General features: G+C 40.2%; 1 protein-coding gene across 1 annotated transcript in view; it reads right to left on the bottom strand.

Annotated features, from left to right (window-relative positions):
- Positions 1–13,401, bottom strand: part of LOC144693945 (plastin-1-like) — a 139,425-nt gene extending 126,024 nt beyond the window's left edge. The window contains exon 1 of the mRNA XM_078564204.1: positions 13,310–13,401. The gene's annotated coding sequence lies outside the window, so the exon portion shown is untranslated. The remainder of the gene's footprint in view (positions 1–13,309) is intronic.
- Between the last annotated feature and the right edge of the window lie 8,618 nt (positions 13,402–22,019).

Here is a 22,019-nt window from a genome sequence, read left to right as displayed (position 1 = left end):
GCCCACATCCGTGAATGAATTTTTTAAAAACCCTTTTATTACCATATATTATGTTCACCCTCAAAATTAAACAATCTACCAATTTCACTTATCTCAGCATAGCACATGGTTATTAAAAAGTGCTCTAAAACGCATTTTCCTGTAATTGAGTTATAAAAGCCATTTCCCGTACTGGAGACAATTTACTATTTTATTGTAGTAACCTTTGGTCTTAAATTCCTTGTCCATCAATAGTGCAGAGCAGATATAGCAGATATGCCTTTACATTATACGCCGTGGGATAGCTGCATACAATGTCGAATACATCTGCCCAAAATTCACAATTGTTACAGTGCAAAAGGAGGCCAATCAGCCCATCCAATGTGCACTGGCTCTCTAAAAGAGCATTCTACCTAATCCCACTCCCCTGCCTTACCCTCGTAACCTTGCACATTCTCGCTTTTCAGATAGCAACCCAATTCCCTTTTGAATGCCTCGATTGAGCCTGCCTCCAACACACTTGAAGTTCGTTCCAGATTCCAACCACCCTCTGGCTGAAAATGTTTTCCTCACATCACATTTACTCCTTTTGCCAATTATTTTCAATTTATGCCCTCTAGTGGGAACAGTTTCTCATTATTTACCCTGTCCATACCCCTCTGGATCTTGAATACCTCTAACAAGTTTCCTCTCGTCCTTCTTTTCTCCAAGGAAAACAATCTCAACTTCTCCAATCTATCCTCATAGATAGATTCTTCATCCCTGGAATCATTTTTGTGAATCTCCTCTGCACTCTCTCCAATGCCTTCACATCCTTCAAGTATGACACCTAAAACTGGACACATTACTCCAGATGAGGCCTAACTAGCATCTTACACAAATTCAACATGACCTCTTTACTCTTCTCCTCAATCCCCCTATTAAAGCATATAGTATCTCAGACTTTAGTAATGACTCTCAACAGGCCCTGCCATCTTCAATGACTTATGTACATATAGACAGACAGAGGTCCCATTGTTCCTGCACCTCCTTCAGAGTTTCTCCCTTCATTTTGTACTGCCTCTTCATATTCTTCCTGCCAAAATGAATCACCTCATACTTATCTGCATTGCATTTCATCTGCCATTTGTCTGCCCAATCCGCCAACTCAGTCTTGAAAAGGACATGTTCATCACAGTTTACATTTCCAATCTTTATATCATCTGCAAATTTTGAAATAATGCCTTTAACACTACCGTCAAGGTCATTGATATCAGCAACAAAGAAGGGCCCCAACACTGGCTCCTGAGGAACTCCACTGCAGACCTTCCTCCAATCTGAAATACAACTATTTATCACTACTGTTTCCTGTCACTCAGCAATTTCTTATCCAAGTGCCGACTTTCCCTTTTATTCCATGAGCTAGATTTTGCTGACAAGTCTGTTGTGTGGCACTGTATCAAATGCCTTTTGGAAAATCCATATACACCACATTAACGGCATTGCCTTCATCAACCTTCTCTAAAAACTCCAGTAAGTTAGTTAAACATGATTTTTGTTTAATGAATCCATGCTGACTTTCCTTAATTATCCTGCACTTTAATTCATTTACGGGATGTGGGTGTCACTGGCTTGGCCAGCATTTATTGCCCATCCCTAATTGCCCTTGAGAAGGTGATGATGAACAGCTTTCTTGAACCTCTACAGTCCATGTGGTGTAGGTACCTCCACAGTGCTGTCCAAGTGATTACTGATTTTGTCCCAAACTATAGTTTCCAGAAGTTTCCCTACCACCGACATTAGACTGACTGGTCTGTAGTTGTCGGCTTTATCCTTGCATCCCTTTTTGAACAAGGGTGTAACATTTGTAGTTCTCCAGTCCTCTGGCACCACCCAGGTGTCCAAGGCAGACTGGAAAATTATCACTAGTGCCTCTGCAATTTCCACTCTCGCTTCCCTCCGTACCCTTGGATGCATCTCATCTGGTGCCGGCATCTTATCTATTTTAAGTAAAGATAGCCTTTCTAACACCTCTGTCAATTGTAAATTCTTCCAGTGTACCAGTTACCTCCTCTCTCACCTCGGCCTGGGTAGCATCTTCTTCCTTTGTGAAGACAGATGCAAAGTATTCATTCAATACCTCTGCTATTTCTCCTGCCACCACATACAATTCCTTTTTTTAAATTCCTAATCAGCCCTACTCTCTTTTATTATTTATATGCTTATAGAAGACCTTGGGATTCCCTTTTATATTAGCCAATAGTCTCTTTTCATGCTCTCTCCTTGCTTTTCTTATTACTTTTCTCACTTCTGTATTCAGCCTTATTCTCCTTTGATTCTTCTACCTGACATCTGTCATACATGCACTTCTTCCGTTTCATCTCCACCTCTAACTCATCATTCCCTCCTTCCATCATAAGGTCAGAAGTGGGGATGTTTGCTGATGATTGCACAATGTTCAGCACCATTCGTGACTCCTCAGATACTGAAGCAATCCATGTCCAAATGCAGCAAGGCCTGGACAATATCCAGGCTTGGGCTGACAAGTGGCAAGTAACATTTATGCCACACAAGTGCCAGACAATGACCATCTCCAACAAGGGAATCTAACCAATCACCCCTTGGCATTCAATGGCATTACTATCACTGAATCCTCCACTAACAACATCCTGGGGGTTTCTATTGACCAGAAACTGAATTGGACTAGCCATATAAATACTGTGGCTACAAGAAAAGGTCAGAGGCTTGGAATCCTGTGGCAAATGACTCCCCAAAGCTTGTCCACCATCCAGAAGGCACAAGTCAGGAGTGTGATGGAATACTCCCCACTTGCCTGGGGCTGCACTCATCCGACAACATTCAAGAAACTTGGACACCATCCAGAACAAAGAACTTGATTGGTACCCCTCCCACAAACATTCACTGCCTCCACCACCGATGAACAGTGGCAACAGTGTTTACCATCTACAAGGTATACTGCAGAATCTCACCAAGCCTCCTTAGGCAGCACCATCCAAACTCATGACTGCTACCATCTAGAAAGGCAAGGGGAGCAGATAAACAGGAACACCACCACCTAGAAGTTCCCCTCCAAGCCACTCACCACCCTGCCTTGGAAATATACTGCCGTTCCTTCACTGTCGCTGGGCCAAAATTCTGGAATTCCCTCCCTAACAGCACTGTGGGTGTACCTACACCACATGGACTGCAGCAGTTCAAGAAGGCAGCTCACCACCACCTTTTCAAAGGCAACTAGGGATGGGCAATAAATGCTGGCCTAGCCACATCCTGTAAATGAATTTTAAAAAATGCAGGGTGCTCTGGATTTATTTGTCCTACATTTCCCCTTCAAGGAGAATGTACCTTGACATTGCCTGCAATACATTTTCTTTGAAGGGGGCTCAATGTTCAGCCACTGTCTTTTCTGCCAACATTTGATTCCAGCTCACTTGACTCAGATGCATTCTCATCCCATTGAAAAATTGGCTTTACCCCAGTTAATTATCCCTACTCTGGATTGCTCCTTGTCCTTTTCTATAGCCAATCTAAACCTTACGATACAATGGTCACTGTCGCCTAAATGCTCTCCCACTGATCTGATCCCCTTTGGTCAACTCATTCCCCAGAACCAGGTCCAACAGTGCCTGCCCTCGTGTTGGACTCGGAACATACTGCCGCAGAAAATTATCTTGAACCCATTGCAGGAACTCTCTCTCTCTCTCTCCCCCCTCATCCCTTTGCACTATTCTTATCCCAGTCTATGTTTGGATAATTGAAGTCCCCCACTATATTTACTCTAATTCTTGCACCTTTCTATAATTTCTTTGCAAATTTGTTTTATTACATCCCCTCCGTTGTTGCTTCAGAGACATTAATGTATTAATTTTATACCAGTCAATATTTCCACTAGAGTAGCAGTAATACTTATCCATTATTGACCATCATCCAGGTTGAAGTGGCTCATGCCTTCCAATCTTTTACTGCCACATCCATACCAGGTTTGGCAAAAGACAGTGTTTATGGATCAATGAAAAGAAAGCTACAAAAAGGTCAAGGTCTTTCTTCTTCTCTCCGTTATTTGCCCTACCATGTGTGAGGAAAAAAAAATGTATACAAAAGTGGGCATATGTAAAATTGACAATTCAGACCACAGTAGCTGTTTATTTACCAGCTCTGGAAAACTCTTAGTACATGAAAGCAAACTAGCAAAATCCATAAGCATTAGATCATAAAAAGCATGGGTCATATCTGAACACATCACCTGTGAAATAAGTTGGGTGCCAACAGCTTGATTAATGACCATTTTTGATAAACAGCTGTTAAAAAGGAAGATAATCCTCCCTCATGTAGCCTTCCCAGTTTTTCAGCATGGACTATAGTTGGAGGACAGACAGATGCCAGACATGACACCTGAAATGCGACCCAAGGTGGAACACCTGGCATCTTCTCCCTTCTGTGCTCAATGAGCTATACAAGATCAACAATTATCATTTCTAAATGAGTGTCTGCCAGATCAGGGAAGTCAGCCAAGGGACTCTCAATGCACTAATGTAATTTCACAAAAAATAAACTACATCCAAATAACCTCATTAAGTATCGATAGTTTTTTTGTTTTAAGTATAACCATCCTTAACCCATTGCTCCTTCCCAAAACTTAACATGAGGGGCTGCTTTTGATATTCTGTGAACTTGCATCCCTAATCCCTCTGCTCTGCAACTGCACCAAGCCAAAGCTCATTGTCCTGAAACATTAACTGTTTTTCTCTCCACAGGTGCTCCCAGACCTGAGTATTTTCAGCATTCCCTGTTTCACTTCAGATTTCCACCATCCACAGAATTCTGCCTTTATAAAAATAATTTGGTCTATATTTCTGAAGGCTAAAATACTGACCGTCATCCACACATTGTGCATAAGGCCTGAGAATTTGATTTCTTTGTCTACCTTAGTCCTGTATTGCATCACTTGCAAACAGTCAGGATGACAGTGAATTAGCAATACAGGATGTAATGTCCTCTTATTCCAAAAAAAAAAGAATCCATATGGTTTCACTCAACTGCCAATTTGACAGAGCTCAATCTTTTGGGAACTCAAGACATCCCCACATCCACTTGACGGATAGTAATCAGGAGCAGGAACTTGAAGTGATTTTTCTTCTCCAAAACCCAGGGCACTGAGGCAAATTGTAGCACTCCCATTGCTGCGCAGCTGACCAATGAGATTGGATTGGACATCAAACCTAGGGCCTTCTAGTGGATTTAGCTCACCAACTCTGCACTTAACCAGCTGAGCAATTGGGAGAGCCTTCAATTTCAAAAAGGTACAGAGTGTGCTTCAATCTTTCGAAAGTTTCACTGAAGGAAATTGAAGCTGAACCATGACTAGATACTGGACAAGAAGTGTGATAACAAAGGCAGTGGAGACATTGGGAGGTATCCTGGAGAGATATAGAGCTGGCTGTTGTCAGTTTACATATAGATCTATACACAATGTAGGTTTGCATCCATAATTTCCCTCCATTTCAAGGCCAGTAGTAATCATCCCATTCCCTTGTGATTGGGAGAGGAAGATACAAATCAGGAAGTGACATCAACTTAATACCACAGTCACACTGAAATAATAAACAAACAGCTGCAGAATGTACTTGCTACAGATTTACTCTATCCCATGGACAACGGAAAGCAAGATTGGAACAGATCTTTGTTCACAATGGTTCAAGGACAGGAAATGGAAAATTTAAAACGTTGTTAGTTCCCAACATCCCCATCTTTGACAAGTAACATTTTCTACAGATCAGAACTTGGTTACTTTTATTTAACAATTCTTTCTGATCCAGTTATTAGCAAAATAGCTAATATTATACCCACATTAAAAATACTTTCATAATAATGTGGCTCATTTTTTGCTGCACACAAAAATATATTGCCAAAATACAATAAGTCAGATCAAACATTCAATTTGTTCTGAATGGTAATTTCATGTGATCACTACCAAGTTACTGATATCAGTTTTGGAAAACTCCACATTTTGTTTTGCATTGAGAAATCCAGGTGAAAAAGAAAACAAAATTGTATTTGCATAAAGCCTTACACAACTTCAGGACATCCCAAAGGGCTATATAGTTAATGAAGCACTTGTTGTAATGTAGGAAAGGCGGTAGGTAGATCATTTATGAACAAGGTGGTTGTACAAAAAGGGATAAAAGTGATCAGATAACCTGTTTAAACAATGCTGGCTGAAGGATAAATATCTCAGGGAGGACTCCCCTGCTCTTCTTCAAAAAAACGTCATGGATCTTTTATATCCACCTGAAAGGGTCTCTGGTTAATGCCTCATCTGAAAGATTGAACCTCTGATTGATGCAGGAGTGCTCCGCTGCCTAGATTTTGTGCTCAAATCCCTGGAGTGGGACTTGAACCACAACCTTCTGACTTAGTGGCAAGGGTGATACCATTCAGCCACAGTTGACATTTTGAAAAGCTAAAACTTAGTGCAAGAAGGCACCCAGGCTTAAAACAGCAGGAAAGAAAACAAAGTATATCAAAGAGTAAGGATTTGATCACACCAGCTCATTTTATTGTAAATCAAGTTGGTAAAAACTTCAAGATTCAGTTTATATTCTATAATTTAAAAAAATCTATCAAGAGCACCACTACAAACACCAGTTACAATCTCCTAAATCTTGCTTGGTTAGAATTCTCTATTCCAAAGATGTTTTATGCCAATGTTATACCTACCACCTAGCGTCTACTCCTGGGGCAGTATCAGTCCACATACCCAAGATGCCACAGTCACATGATATTAGTTAAACTCATCGGATGTGTAGTTACCCGAATTCTACCACACAGTCACATGACTCATGGAATTACAATTGTTACAGCATAGAAGGTGACCATGCAGAAATGCTTTAACTAAACTGAGATGCCAGCTGCCAGTCTCAGGAAGGAACTGGACTCTCACTTGTAGGTAGATACAAGAAGCTGTCTTTAAGTATGTCACACATGTCAGATTATAATAACATTACATCAGCTGCTTACATCACATAAGGTAACACTTTGCTGGCCACATCATCAGAATGCCGGTTAGTATTCTATGCAACAACAGTCAGGGCTAGTTTGAATTTAGCATCTCTCATGCCAAAATCCTACCATTACAAAAGTGCTCGCTGAATCAATATTGTAGAGCTGCTGCATTAGTCAGGCCTGACTCCAGCAGCTGTCCTGTAATAGAAATGTGGTGGCACAAGTACATCCAGCTGCATTGAAATGCACTTCAAGGAGGAGGTGATTCCCTCCTGGTTGACCAGGAAACATACTTGGCTGCAATTAGACTCCATGGCTGTCATTTTTTCAAGTCACATACCGTAGGCATTTTAAAATACACCTGCACTGGTTATTGTTGCATTCCTGGCCTGTGTGCATTTCGCAATTTGTAAGTTACAAATGTACCATTGAAGCAACTGTATTTGCACATAAACTCTCACATGCACAACTATTCTTAAAAATCACTATTGTAACTTTTAAAAATAACTATTTGCAAAAGATTATATGTCTCAATAATGTTAAGGATGCCTTGAAATCTGCCCTCTAACCTAAATGAAGTGAATTTCCATAAGCCTCAAGAAATGGAACACAGGAGCAGGAGTAGACCAATCAGACCTTATGCTGTTTTCCAATTCAATTATGGCTAATCTGTAACTCTCTTGATTTTACCCGCTGTTGCTCCATATCCCTCATGCCCTTACCTAAATAGTTCTAATATAAATAGGACATGAAACTGGCATTGTCACTCTACTTGTACCCTCCTCAGTAAATTCAATGGCCAGGAAAAAATCTGCTCCAAAACACTGCTTCAGATGCTTCACAGCACTGAAAAAGAGCAAACCTTAAAGATAAACCTGGCACAGGCAATAACAATATCACTCCTCGATTTACCAATGTGAATTACGAGACGCTGGACCAAATGATAATGCTCCTTGGACTTGGTGCACGACTTTCACTAGCTCTGCAATACATTCACATGTTATCACTAAGAAATCTTTATGCTATGATTCCAAGCTGGAAAACTTTGCTCAACGCTAAAGTGAAAGATCCCCATTAAATATGCTTAGTGGCTTAGTTTCTTTTTGAGATACCTGTCAATAATTTTTAGAAACAAGCATCATAAAATCATGTGACAGATTTAAATTGATATATACTTCACATACTAATTGCTCACATTGCAAGATTGTTAATCAGGTAGATGTTTGGACAGATATGTGATCAAATGTTGCATTCCTTACCATCTAGGCTGAGCACACCACATCTCTGCATATGGTCAGGAATGTAAATGCAGGAGAACGGGTGGATAGACACAGTTCTCAACAGTGAGTCAACTGCTCAGTAATTCACTTGTGTGTTATTCAGGTTCCATTATACTATAGACTGGGATAGGGGTTCTGGTACTAGATACAGTCCATGCCTTTCGTAACATTACAATTATCACCACACCTCAATTCTTCTTACTGACCTTCTGTAGTATAGACATGCACATGATACCTTTAAGTTACCAACACTGTTTTCCTATATACCAATGTAGCATATAATATTGATGACACTAATATTTTTTAAAAAGGCAATGATTAAACTATACACATAATTCCATGAAGGTTTCAGCCAATTGTTGCTAAACTGAGTTATGTTATATAAAATCATGATTTATTATGAACGGCCAACAGTAAGTTTGCAAAAATATAAAATCATCACCTCGCCAAAGCATTGGACAACTTATGAAAAAAAAAGTTTCAGAATAATGCAAGGTCTCGTAACGCTAATAACGAGCTCTGGGACTGTTGTGGGAACAAATATTATCCCTTCACAATGGGAAGGAGGTCGACGGTGGGGTATTAAGAAACACGTCCCCAACACATTGCATTTTGCCTCTTGCCATTTTTATGGCATGCCAGCGTCCTGTCATAGAGAGGTGTGGAACAGCATTTTAATATTTAAATTGGGCTCCCGGCGCAATTGAGAGCCCAAATTAAATTTAAAGGTTGCCTGAATTTCTCAGACTCAGGAAACTTGCTGGCAAAATGAATATAGAAACTTGGTTTACTGGCAGGTTTCCTGAGCCTACTGCAGAAGCCAAGTGTTTTCTAAGAGCATTCTTTGCGAGCCAATAGAAGGCATGCTCCCAAGGCCCCTCAAGCATATTTTTGGCCTGCATTCTACCAATTGCAATGGGGCAAAACCACCTAACCACCCAACCTGGGTCTCAGGCCGTCTCCCGCATATTTTACTGGACCTTCCTCCCGTTCAATGCCTCATCCAAACTGCCTGCCCCACAGTCACCAATCCTCACCACCTCCCCCCACCCTTCACCAATCCTCACCACCCTCCCCACAAAACCAAGCCTCAATCTTTCCTTCCCTCTCTCTGCCTACCTGGCTCTGACCAACACCTCCACACCTCGCACCACACCACCACCACCACTCCTCCCACCATCCCCGATCTTCTCTGATTACTGCCTCCAGCAGACTGTGGCTGTGGCCTTCTACTGCTGGCTTTCCCACTCAGCAGGCCAGCTGCCAAGAAGGAAACCGAACTAAGAAATTATAATGAAGTCCTGCTGTTAACTTCAGCATACCCTCCTAAACAACAAAACCTTTATTAGCCCTGGTCCAATCTCACCACCAAAATATCACAATTACAAATAGATCATCTCAGGGCTTCTTATGCAGGTCTTAATTCTATGAGAAGAGGTGACAAATTTGATTTATGCATTCTAACCCCCCCTCAGGATACAATACAATACAAGGCTAGCAGAACACCAAAATACAGCATAAGTTAGTGACAAAAGGTCTACATATTTACACTTTAATGAATCAAAAATGTATTCCTTTCTTTGGAAAGATGGAAGGTTAAATTTCTGGCAAAAAAAGATATAATATTTTAAAATGTTTTAAAAACTTTGTAGATTAGATTTTAGGACAGAAAAGGCTTTCCTTTAAAACTTAATATTTGATAAGTATTCAATCTTAAAATAAATCAAAAAATAAATCACCTTTTGACTCAAAACAACAGGATTATTATCCCAGTGGGATGTTTTGAGCAGGTTCATTTTCTGAAAGAGCCATGAGAAAAGTGGTCCCAAAGCTTTTCAGCTGTATCATGCTAAGTGATGTGGAAGGTTCATGCTGAATTTATTCTATGACCTTTTAAAATTCAATGGTTCAGGATTTTAAGCACCATTTCTCTTTCAACAGTTGTGCATTGCATGATTATTTATAAAGTTAAATCCCTGTAACCTCAGACTGCACTTCTTAATATCACTATGAAGCATATCAGACTTTTTTTCTACATTAAAAGGTGATTCCTATATATGCACATGGTTGCTGTTGTGGATGACTCTCCATCTAGCTTATTATAGTTTGCTAGTGTAAATATCAGTGTGCTGAAAAATCAACTTGGCTGTCCTCAGGTTATGTTTTCGTAGGGTAACTAACTCAGTTTCTTTGCACACCTCCAGTGTACTTAAAATTACTGCAGCAGGTCTCCTACTTCAACCAGTGCCTTGACCCAGTTTGTGTTGGGCTAAACCTCAACTCCACAAGAGCACTGGTACCCACCGTAGTGGCCTGGGTTGATTCTGTATCAGGTTGCCAGCCCTTACCTGATTAAGCTACAATCCTTTGCAATCATTGCATTTTTGGGAGCAATTAATCCAGCTCTCGAGCAACCGATTGTCTGTCGACAGATGTAGGTGTACTGATATTTGTACACCCTATATCACCTGAAGCTTCCAGTTAGTCACTAATGGTGATTGACTGTAAATTCTTCAACAAACCACACAAAACTGCTTTTGATATGTTTTTGTCACAAAATAGTACTGTCTCCCTGACTATGTCAGTCCGCTTATTTTCCCATTATTTGAGGTCAGTGCTCGATTGTTTTGACATATTGCAAATGGTAGTTAGACATAAAATGTCAAACCACGAAGACAGTGCTTGCTGAAATTATACACACATTAGATGACCATTTAGAAAGCTCAGATTTTTACGTAGGATATGCCATTAGGTATCAGCAACATCTATCCTTCCTCATTATTTTAAATAGTGTAATATCACCAAAACTAGGCTGGCTTCCCACCTTCCACCTGACATAAACCTGAACTCATCCACATCTCTGTAGTCCGTATCATAACTCATTTTGGGTTCCATTCACCATCCACCCCTGTGCTCGTTGACCTACATTGGCTCCTCACCCATTTTCAAATCCCTCCACAGCCTCACTCCCTATTTCTGTAACCTTCCCCAACACCAAAACCATCTACACTCCTCCAATTCTGTTATCTTGCGCATCTTCATTTTCAATTGTTCCACCACTGGCAGCTATTCCTTCAGCTGTCTAGGTTCTAAACTTTGGAATCCCGTCTTCAAACCTCTCTACCTCATTTTTTTTTTAAATCCCTCTCGGGCCAAAATTTTGCTCACCTGTCTTAATATGTGGCTTGGTTTCAAATGCTGCTTGATAATGAACTTGTGAAGCACTTTAGGGCATTTAACTTCGTTAAAGATACAATATAAATTCAAGTTGTCAACTGTCCACCACATCAATAAGTGACTAAATATCTGAAAATTGAGGCATGATCAATGCTGCAACAATATTTCAAGTACTGCTCTTTATAATATTCAAACATAGAGTACACAGTTACACCAGTAAAGACCTTGTCATAACTGATAATAGTAATAACAGTTTGATAACATTAAATTCAGATTAGATCTTATGCTGCATATTTCACCAGCCAGTTTGTCAGCTCTTTGGAGCGAACTCTGTCAGGGATATGGTTAACTTACACATTACACTTTCAATAGAATTGAGATTGCTAGTGGGGAAGCAAAGAGAAAGTGGCTTGGCAAATTATCATAATCTAAATTGGTTTAAATCTCTCAAAAATGGTGGTGGTCTGTTGAAAGTACATTGATAATGTCTTCATAGGGCATAAAGTACTTAAACATTGAGAACTTCAAAGCTCTGCAGAATCTCCCACACAGTTATATTTTGGGATGTGAAAATATATCGATTTTCAATATTTCATATTATACATCAAGAATGTGCATACAATGTAAAACAGAACTATAGGTAAGATCAATATGAACCAAATATTAAAGCACTACTGGCTGGGAAGTAATATTGTTTTCCAGCAAATAAAAGCGTTTGATTATTTTTCTTCCTGTTCCTTAAATTTATTACACTGTTCTCTTGCCCCAGTTAAAAGGGCTGGGGACGGAGACCAGTTTAAGCTACCCTTTTATATAGCTGCTTCAAAGTATGCAAGAGCACTCTTTTTCTGACAGGATCAATATTTTCTCCTTTAGGGAAAGGCCCCGACTCTGCTCATCACCTCCCCACAAGAACATGGCAAAAGATCCCAGACTCAGCACAGGGGAATTGCAGTCGATCCGTTCCACGCAGTTCCAAAATTGTCACTATATCTTGGGAGATGTCATTATCCATCACTGCTACATGCATTATTCAATACTTACACTGAACAATTAAATACAAGTTTGGTGCTTCATTACCAGGAGTATTCTATATGATATCATGGCTGTTATTTTACTGGGTTAGATATTCATGCGCACGAGTATGCTATACTCAAAAAGTAGTAAGTCAAACTTAAATCCTCAATAAAGGATGCCCTCATGTTTAAACTCGGGGGGGGGGGGGGGGGACGGTTAACCACACAGCGATAAGTCAGCTTCAAGGACCATGTATATATTTCCCCCAAAATATTTTAGATCCGTATCAAAAAATCTAATTTATTTGTATTTTCACTGCAAAGTATTTTTTCCAATCTCTACTGGCCGAGAAAAGAATTGTTGCGATCGTTATAACTAAAAAGGTTTTTCCTGTAAAATTTATGGGAGAATTAATTCTTTAACGTTTACAAAAATGTTGTTCAGTGAAGCAAAACTAAAAATCATGAATTTATTTTACAGACAAGAACTCTTCGTAAAACTGCGATTCCTATCTACAAAAGGATTGGTATAACATTATTACCCAATACAATCCAAAACGCAAACTTAAGGAAGAGATTAGCAACCCAGCTCGTGCATCGCAAATTCCACCTCCAAAAAGTTAGATCCTAACTATTCTAGAAGTAGTCTGATTCCACTGAGAGAAAAGACACACAAAGTTTATCTGAACAAGTATTAAATTGGCGCAGGAGGCGATTCAGTTCAATTGGATATCAGCTGACCAATAGCCACCGTCTTCAAAGAACGGCAGTGCCCCATCTAAAGTGCAAACTCCCCTCGACAATTGTATGACTAGATTAATAAGCATTGAAAATAATTGCAGGGTGTTCTCTACTTACTGAGTGAATGTGCTCCGCTACTTGAAGCAGGTGAAAGGGCGGTGGAAGTGAGCAGTGCAACTCCGCACTATTGTGATGTCACGGCATTGACAACCCCGCCCACTTATCCAGGTGCTTCCTCCACAGCCCGCGTCAATCAAACGAAGGAGCCAATCGAATCGGCTGGGGAGGAGGGGCTCCAGGTAAGACAATGTTCGGGTTTGGGGGGGCGGTGCATAACGCTAACAGAGGCCATAGCAACGGTTGCTAGGACCGAGGACGCTCCCGCAGTGAGGCCGGGGGCAGGTGGAATGTGGAACACAAAAAAAAACACCACGTACTTTGGTCTGGACTTCATCTGCATTGCCCCTCCCAACATCGCGGGGCAAACTACTGGACAAAAGAACAGAAATGCACAAGAAGTGAAAGTTGGTAATGTTCCAAATACACAGCAAGTTTCGTAATGATTTGAAAAGAAAAAGGCAGGTTAAATTTTAACTTGTCATTTTCCATCAGAATTGACACCATCAGTTTTAATTGCCAACTAAGCTCGTTCTCTATGAACTAGAAGACTAGATTTAAGCACCAGTCTCGAGGACTTGAGCCTGGGCTGATTGGTTAACAGAAAGTCCTGCACTATCTCTGGTGCCATTTTACGTGTATGTAAAACATCCCCCTGCAGCAAACAAGAGCATGAAGTTCTCCTGGCTAACATTCATCCTTCAACCCGTAGTCACAACAGATTATTTATTTGTTTTGCTGTTTGTGAAACTTGCTGTGAGCAAATTAGATATTGCAAAACGACACTGACTACACTTAAAAGTAATTATTTGGATCTGCAGTGCTTTGTGAGATCGTCAGACCATGATGTGATTATGCTATTTGTGATTTGCAGCAATCTCGTTTTTAACTATTAAGTAATCGTTGTGTTCTGTATACAATGAACATTAAATACGAAACATGTTGGGAACATGCAATGGGTCAGTTTAAAAGCTTCAAGATAAAATATAAGTTAACATTTCAACAGCAACAAGAACTTATATTTATATAGTGCCTTTAATGTAATAAAATGTCCCAAGGTGCTTCACAAGAGCTTTCATTGCAAAGCAAAGTATGACAAAGAGCCACATAGGAGATACTAGGCCAGATGATCAAGAGCTTGGTCGAAGAGGTAAGTTTTAAGGAATGTCTTAAAGGAAGAAAGTGAGTTAGAGAAGTATTGGGACTGCATTCCAGAGCTCGTGGCCTAAGCAACTGAAAGTACCATTTCCAATGGTGGAGCAATCAAAATTGGGGATGTGCAGAAGGGCAGAATTGAGGAGCACAGTTATCTATAAAGACCATAAGACATAGAAGCGGAAATAGGCCCATCAGGTCTACTCCACCATTCAATGAGATCAAGGCTGATCTGATAATCCTCAACTCCACTTTCATGCCTTTTCCCCATTACCTTTGTTTCCCTTAATAATTAAAAATCTGTCTGTCTCCGCCTTGAATATACTTAATGACCCAGCTTCTACATCCCTCTGGGGTAAAGATTAACTACCCTCTGAGAGAAGAAATTCCTCCTCATCTCTGTTTTAAATGAGCAACCCCTTACTCTGAGATTACGCCCTCTGGTCCTAGACTCTCCCACGAGGGGAAACAGTCTCTCAGCATCTACTCTTTCAAGCCCCCTAAGAAACTTATATGTTTCAATAAGGTCGCCTCTCATTCTTCTAAACTCCAATGAGTACAGGCCCAACCTACTCAACCTCTCCTCATAAGAAAATCCCTCCATACCCGGAATCAACCTAGTGAACCTTCACTAGGACTGCCTCCAATGCCAATATACCTTTCCTTGGATAAGGGGACCAAAACTGTTCACAGTATTCTAGGTGTGGTCCAACTAGTGGCTTGTATAGTTTTAGCAAGACTTGCATATTTTTATACTCCATTCCCTTTGAAATAAAGGCCAACATTCGGTTTGTCTTCCCTATTACCTGTTGCACTAGTATGATAGCTTTTTGGGATTCATGCACAAGCATTCCCAAATTCCTCTGTGCTGCAGCTTTCTGCAGTATTTATCCATTTAAATAATATTCGGCTCCTCTATTCTTCCTGCCAAAGTGCATAACCTCACATTTTCCTACATTATATTTCATCTGCCACTTTTTTGCCCACTCATTTAACCTGTCTATATCCCTCTGTAGACTCCTTGTGTCATCCTCACCACTTGCCCTCCCACCTATTTTGTATCAATCACAAATTTGGTGATAGTACATTCACTTCCCTCATCTAAGTCATTAACATATATTGCAAATAATTGAGGCCCAGCACTGATCCATGTGGCACTCCACTAGTTATAGGTTGCCATCCTGAAAATGCCCCCCATAACCCAACTCTCTGTCTTCCATTAGTTAGCCAATCCTCTATCCATGCTGATATACGAACCCCAACACCATGAGCTCTTATCTTATTAAGTAGCTTTATGTGCGGTATCTTATCAAATGCCTTTTGGAAATCCAAATATTACATCTACTGGTTTCTATTTATCTATCCTGCTAGTTACCTCCTCAAAGAATTCTAATACATTTGTCAGGCATGATTTCCCCTTCATGAAGCCATGCTGACTCTGCTTGATTAGATTATGTAATTCTAAATGCCCTACTATTACATCCTTTATAATAGATGCTAAAATTTTCCCAATGACAGATGTTAAGCTAACTGGCCTATAGTTACCTGCTTTTTGTCTCCCTCCCTTTTTGAATAAGTATGTTACGTTAGGAGTTTTCCAATCCTCTGGGACTTTTCCAGAATCAAAGGATTCTTGGAAGATTACTACCAGTGCATCCATTATCTCTGTGGGTCCTTCCTTTAATGTCCTAGGATGCAACCCATCAGGCCCAAGGGACTTATCGGCTTTTAGCCCCATTAGTTTCCCTAGTACTTTTTCTTGAGTGATAGTTATTATATTTATTTCCTCTCCCTCTTTTGCCCCTTGATTATTTAGTATTGGAATGCTATTAGTGTCTTCTACCGTGAAGACAAGCAAATTTATTTATTTATTCAATCCTCTGCCATTTCCTGGTTCCCCATTATTATTTCCCCAACCTCATTCTGTAAGGGGCCTATGTTCACTTTGGTCTCTCTCTTCCTTTTTATATATTTAAAGAAGCTCTTACTGTCCGTTTTCATATTACTTGCTAGTTTACCCTCAATGTTTATTTTCTCCCTCTTTATTTTTTTTGGTCATCTTTTGTTAATTTTTAAAACTTTCCCAATCCTCTGGCTTATCAGTAATCTTTGCCACATTGTATGTGTTTTCTTTTAATTTGATACCATCCTTAACTTTCTTGGTTAACCGTGGTTGGTTTATCACATCCTTGAATCCTTCTCCCTCACTGGGATATATTTTTGTTGTGAGTCATGAACTATTTCTTTAAACGTCTACCATTGTTCATCAACTATTTTTTCTGCTAAAATCCTATCCCAGTCCACTCCTACAGTGTAGCCACTGGTAGGAGGCTATAGAGTGCTCCCACCAGTGTCTTCTTCCCCTTTTTATTTCTTACCTCCACCCATATGGATTCTACATCTTCTGATCCAAGATCCTTTCTTGTTATCATACTTATTCCATCTCATACTAACAAAGCTACCCCACCACCCTTTCCTTCCTGCCTGTCCTTTCGAAAAGTCACATACCCTTGAATATTTAGTTAACAGCTTTAATCATCTTGTAACCACGTCTCCGTAATGACTATAAGATCATACTCATTAACCTCTATTTGTGCCATTAATTCATTTATTTTGTTCCGAATAACCTCTATTTGTGTCAATTAATTTATCTTGTTCCAAATACGACATGCATTTAAGTAAAGAGCCATTAATTTTGCCTTTTTACCATTTTTCCCCCTTTGACCCTATTTGCTGCTATTTTATGTTTGTACACTCTGTCCCTTCCTGTCATACTCTGGGTATCATTACCTAAATAGCTGCCCTGCAAAGCTGCCATAACTTTTTGCTTTGTAAGCCTACGTATCCCCTTACCAGAACCCTCCACCCCCCACCCGCACTCTTTTTAGTTTAAAGCCCTCTCTACAGCCCTAGTTATTCAGCTTGCCAGGACATTGGTCCCAGCACAGTTCAAGTGAAGCCCGTCCCACCAGAAAAGCTCCCTTAAACCCCAGTACTGATGCCAGTGCCCAATGAACTGAAACCCATTCCTCCCACACCAATTTTTGAGCCATGCATTTAACTCCTTGACTTTATTTACCCTATGGCAGTTTGCCTATGGCTCAGGTAGTAATCCCGAGATTATTATCTTAGAGGTTCTGTTTTTTAATTTAGCTCCTAACTGTTCAAATTGTTTCAGCAGAGCCTCCTTTCTATTCCTATCAATGTCATTGGTACCAACGTGAATGACAACAACTGGATCCCTTCCCTCCCACTCCAAGTTCCTCTCCAGGCCTGAGGAGATGTCCCTAACCCTGGCACCGGGCAGGCGTCACAGCCTTCAGCACTCACGCTCACAGCTGCAGGAAACCACTACTATGTTCCTATTTCCTCCCCCCAATGGCTCCCTGTACCACAGTGCCGTGGTAAGTTCACTCATCTTTCTTGCAGTCCCCACTCTCGTCCACACAGCTTGCAAGAACCTCGTAACTGTTGGACAGTTGCTGGGGCCAAGTCTCCTCGAACACTACCCCCTGGGCCCGCTTCACCTGCAGCCAACCCTCCTGTTCCTGATCACAGACCAAATTTGAATTACCTAATCTGTGGGGTGTGACCGTCTCATGGAGAAAAGTGTCCAGATAACTTTCCCCCTCCCTGATGTGGCGCAATGTCTGCAGCTCAGACTCCAGCTCCTTAACTCGGATCTGAAATTCCTCGAGCTTAAAAACACCTGGTATAGATGTGTTCGCTCTGGATCACCTTGGTGTCCAGCAGCTCCCACATGTTGCAGCAGCAACACATCACCCGGCCTGCCATCACTATCGTATTTTATTCAAATTATTAATTAATTATTCTAGTATCTCCACTCTTTACACTTTATTATAAATTATATTTTATACACATTAGTATCTATCTTATCCTTAACAAACTATAAGAAAAAGAGAGAAAAAGACTAGAGACATAAATACGAACCAAAGACCTTAGTTTTACTTTAAAGACTAGAAATACTCACCAATCCTACTCACCATGCTCTTTTCCTTCTAGCCCTCTTTAATGGTCTCTCTCTCATCTTGCATTCTCTCACCGTTAAAGATCACACTCCTCTCACTCTCTCACTGTTAAAGGTCACTCTCCTCTCACTCTTTCACTGTTAAAGACCCCGCTGCTCCTCTCACTCTCTCACTGTTAAAAGTCACTCTCCCTTCACTCTTTCACTGTTAAAGGCCACACTCCTTTCACTTTCTCACTGTTAAAGACCCTGCTGCTTTTCTCAAGCGCTCTCTCTGTAAATGGCTCCGCTGTTTTCTTCAAGCGCTCTCAAGGTTGAGGGGCTGGAGGAGATTACAGAGATAAGGAGTGGTGAGGCCATGAAGGGATAATGAAATCAAGGATGAGAATTTTCAAGATATTGCTTGGCTGGGAGCCAATGTAGTTCAGTAAGCAAAGGGGTTACAGGGACTTGGCATGAGTTAAGACACGGGCAGCAGAGATTTGGATGACCTCAAGTTTCCAGAGGGTAGAATGTGGGAGAGCAGGCAGGAGTGTGTTGGAACAGTCAGTCAAGTCTAGAAATAATAAAAGAATGAATGAAGGTTCCATATAAAATTTCAGGTATGTACCATTCTTCAGAACATAGGAACAAGATTTGGCAATCCGGCCCATCGAGACTGCAACGCCATTCAACCAGATCACAGCTGATAATCTACTTCAACACTACCCTCACATGCTATTCCCAAATCCCTTGATGTCATTAGTATCCAGAAACATATCTATTTCTGCCTTGAATATGCTCAATGATTGAGCTTCCACAGCTCTCTGGGGTAGAGAATTCTAAAGATCCATCACTCTCTGAGTGAAGAAACTCCTCCTCACCTCAGTCTTAAATGGCCTGCCTCTTTTTCTGAGACTGTGTCCCCTGGTTCTAGGCTTACCAGCCAGGAGAAACATCCTATCTACATCTACCCTGTTCATGTCCTGTAAGAATTTTATAAGTTTCAATGAGATCACCTCTCATTCTTCAAAACTCCAGAGAATACAATTTCCTCAATCTTTCCTCATAAAACAATCCCACCATCCCAGGGATTAGCCTGCTGAACCTCTATTGCACTCCCTCTATGGCAAGTACACCCTTCCTTAGATGAGAAAATCAAAAACTGTACACAATACTCCAGGTGTGATTTCACCAAGGCTCTATACAATTGCAGCAAGACATCCTTACTCCTGTACCCAAATCACCTTACAATGAAGGCCAACATACCATTTGCCTTCTTAATTGCTTGTTGCACCTGCAAGCTAGCTTTTAGTGACTCATGAAAAAGGACACCCAGGTCCCTTTGGACATCAACAGTTTCCAGCCTCTCCCCATTTAAGAAATACCCTGACTTTCTGTTTTTTTCTACCAAAGCGGACAACTTCACACTTATACACATCATGTTCCATCTGTAATGTTCTTTCCCATTCATTTAGCCTCTCCAAGTCCCCTTGAAGCCTCCTTACATCTCCTCACAATTTACATTCCCACCTAGTTTTGTGTCATCAGCTAATTTAGAAGTATTACATTTAGTCCCCATATCCAAATCATTTATACAGATTATGAACAGCTATGGCCCCAGCACTGATCCTTGTGGGACCCCAATAGTAACAGTCTGCCATCCTGAGAAAGACCTGTTTATTCCTACTCTCTGTTTTCTACCTGTTAACCAATTCTCAATCCATACCAGTACATTACCCTCAATCCAACGTGCTCTAATTTTGTTTACTAATCTCCTCTGTGGGATCTTATCAAAAAATCCAAATACACCACATCCACTGGTTTTCCTTTATCTATACTACAAGTAATATCCTCAAAAAATTCCAACAGGTTTATCAAACATGATTTCCCTTTCATAAATATATGTTGACTCTGGCCAATCATATCATTATTTTTCAAGTGTCCAGTTATTACACCCTTTATAATAGATTCTAACATTTTCCCTACTGCTGACGTCAAACTAACTTATCTGTAGTTCTCTGTTTTCTCTCTCCCACCCTACTTAAATAGCAGGGCTACATTTGCTACTTTCCAGTCTGCGGGAACCTTTACAGAATCTACAGAATTTTGAAAGATTACCACCAATGCATTCACTATCTTTATAGGCACCTCCTTCAACACTCTGGGATGTAGCTATCAGGTCTAGGGGATTTACCAACCTTCAATCCAATTAATTTTTCAAGTATTACCACTTTATTAATACTAATTTCTTTCAGTCCCTCATTTCCACAAGCCCTTTGGTTCCCTGGTATTTCTGGGAAGTTTTCTGTATCTTCCTCCATGAAGACAGACACAAAGTCATTGTTTAGTTTCTCCACCATTTCCCTGTTCTCCATTATAAATTCTCTTGTTTACTCCTCTAATGGACCCACATTTATCTTTGCCAATATTATCCTTTTCACATACCTAAAGAAGCTTTTACAGTCTGCCTTTATGTTTCTCACTAGCTTGCATTCATATTCTCTTTTCCCTTTCCCTCAACTGCAGCTTGAGGTGCATTCAACTCATTAGCTTCCTCTATTTCGTTAGAATGTTATCTATTATTTTCCCTTCCCTCTATTGTCTCTGCCTTTTTTCAATTTTACTAAAGTGTCTGCTCACCATGCAGTTTTCAGTTCTGAGAAAGGGTAAACACCAAAAATAATACATTGATTTTTCATATTACAGATGTTGATGGACCATCTGTGTACTGGCAGCATTTATGATTTCTTAAATTTCCGATTTCCAGCACTTGTTTCTTTTTTCCTTTTTATTTGGTCATTAAAGCTCCAGTTTTAGCCAACCCTTCCCAGTAGCAATAGGATGTATCCAATTTACTTCCCATTGAAATCCAACTCAAACCTACACCATTTCTGCCAGATGAGTTAGGTAAAAATCAGTGTTTTGATGCCAGTTTTCAAAGTGTCTTGCATTGATTCCTAGTTTGTACATCACCATAATGCCAAATTTAAGAGTTTAGCCAAATTGCTAAATCTATGTGTAAATGAGTTTATATCACCCTTCTGCTTCCAACAGGTTTATCATGTTGTTTAAAAATCTATACTGTTATTAACTTGAATATCTATGCACACCTCAGTGATCTGCCCCAGAGTATACTTAATTGTGCATTTCTATCTTTGAACATCTCCTTAAGTTTTCTTTGTCCAATTTTACTAGTCTCATTGAGCCTGACTTGTTATTGGTCACCATTTCCAGATTGTATTTCTCCTTTAGGTTTTTGTTTTAAAGCCATTTCATTTGCCCCACTTCTTTCCTCTTTAATTGTTTCCCCTACACTCCCACGCGCATAATAAATAGATGTCAATAGTATTTTCCGTATATGGAAAATACAGGCAGCATTACTCAATTATGCTTACATGATTTGCAAATTATGCAGCCCAATAGCACGCAATGAATTATTTACATAGCATCTATCCTCTGTTATGCAAATCTAGAGATTACAGTAATGATCTGAGATAAAAACAAAAAGCTGAAAGCTACTGTGGATGCTGGAAATCCAAAACAAAAACAGAATTACCTGGAAAAACTCAGCAGGTCTGGCAGCAT

Source organism: Cetorhinus maximus, chromosome 19 (assembly GCF_964194155.1).
Source record: "Cetorhinus maximus chromosome 19, sCetMax3.hap1.1, whole genome shotgun sequence".
NCBI classification, from domain to species: Eukaryota; Metazoa; Chordata; class Chondrichthyes; order Lamniformes; family Cetorhinidae; genus Cetorhinus; species Cetorhinus maximus.
The sequence above is the reverse complement of the archived record's forward strand: the minus strand, read 5'-3'. Positions and strand labels throughout refer to the sequence as shown.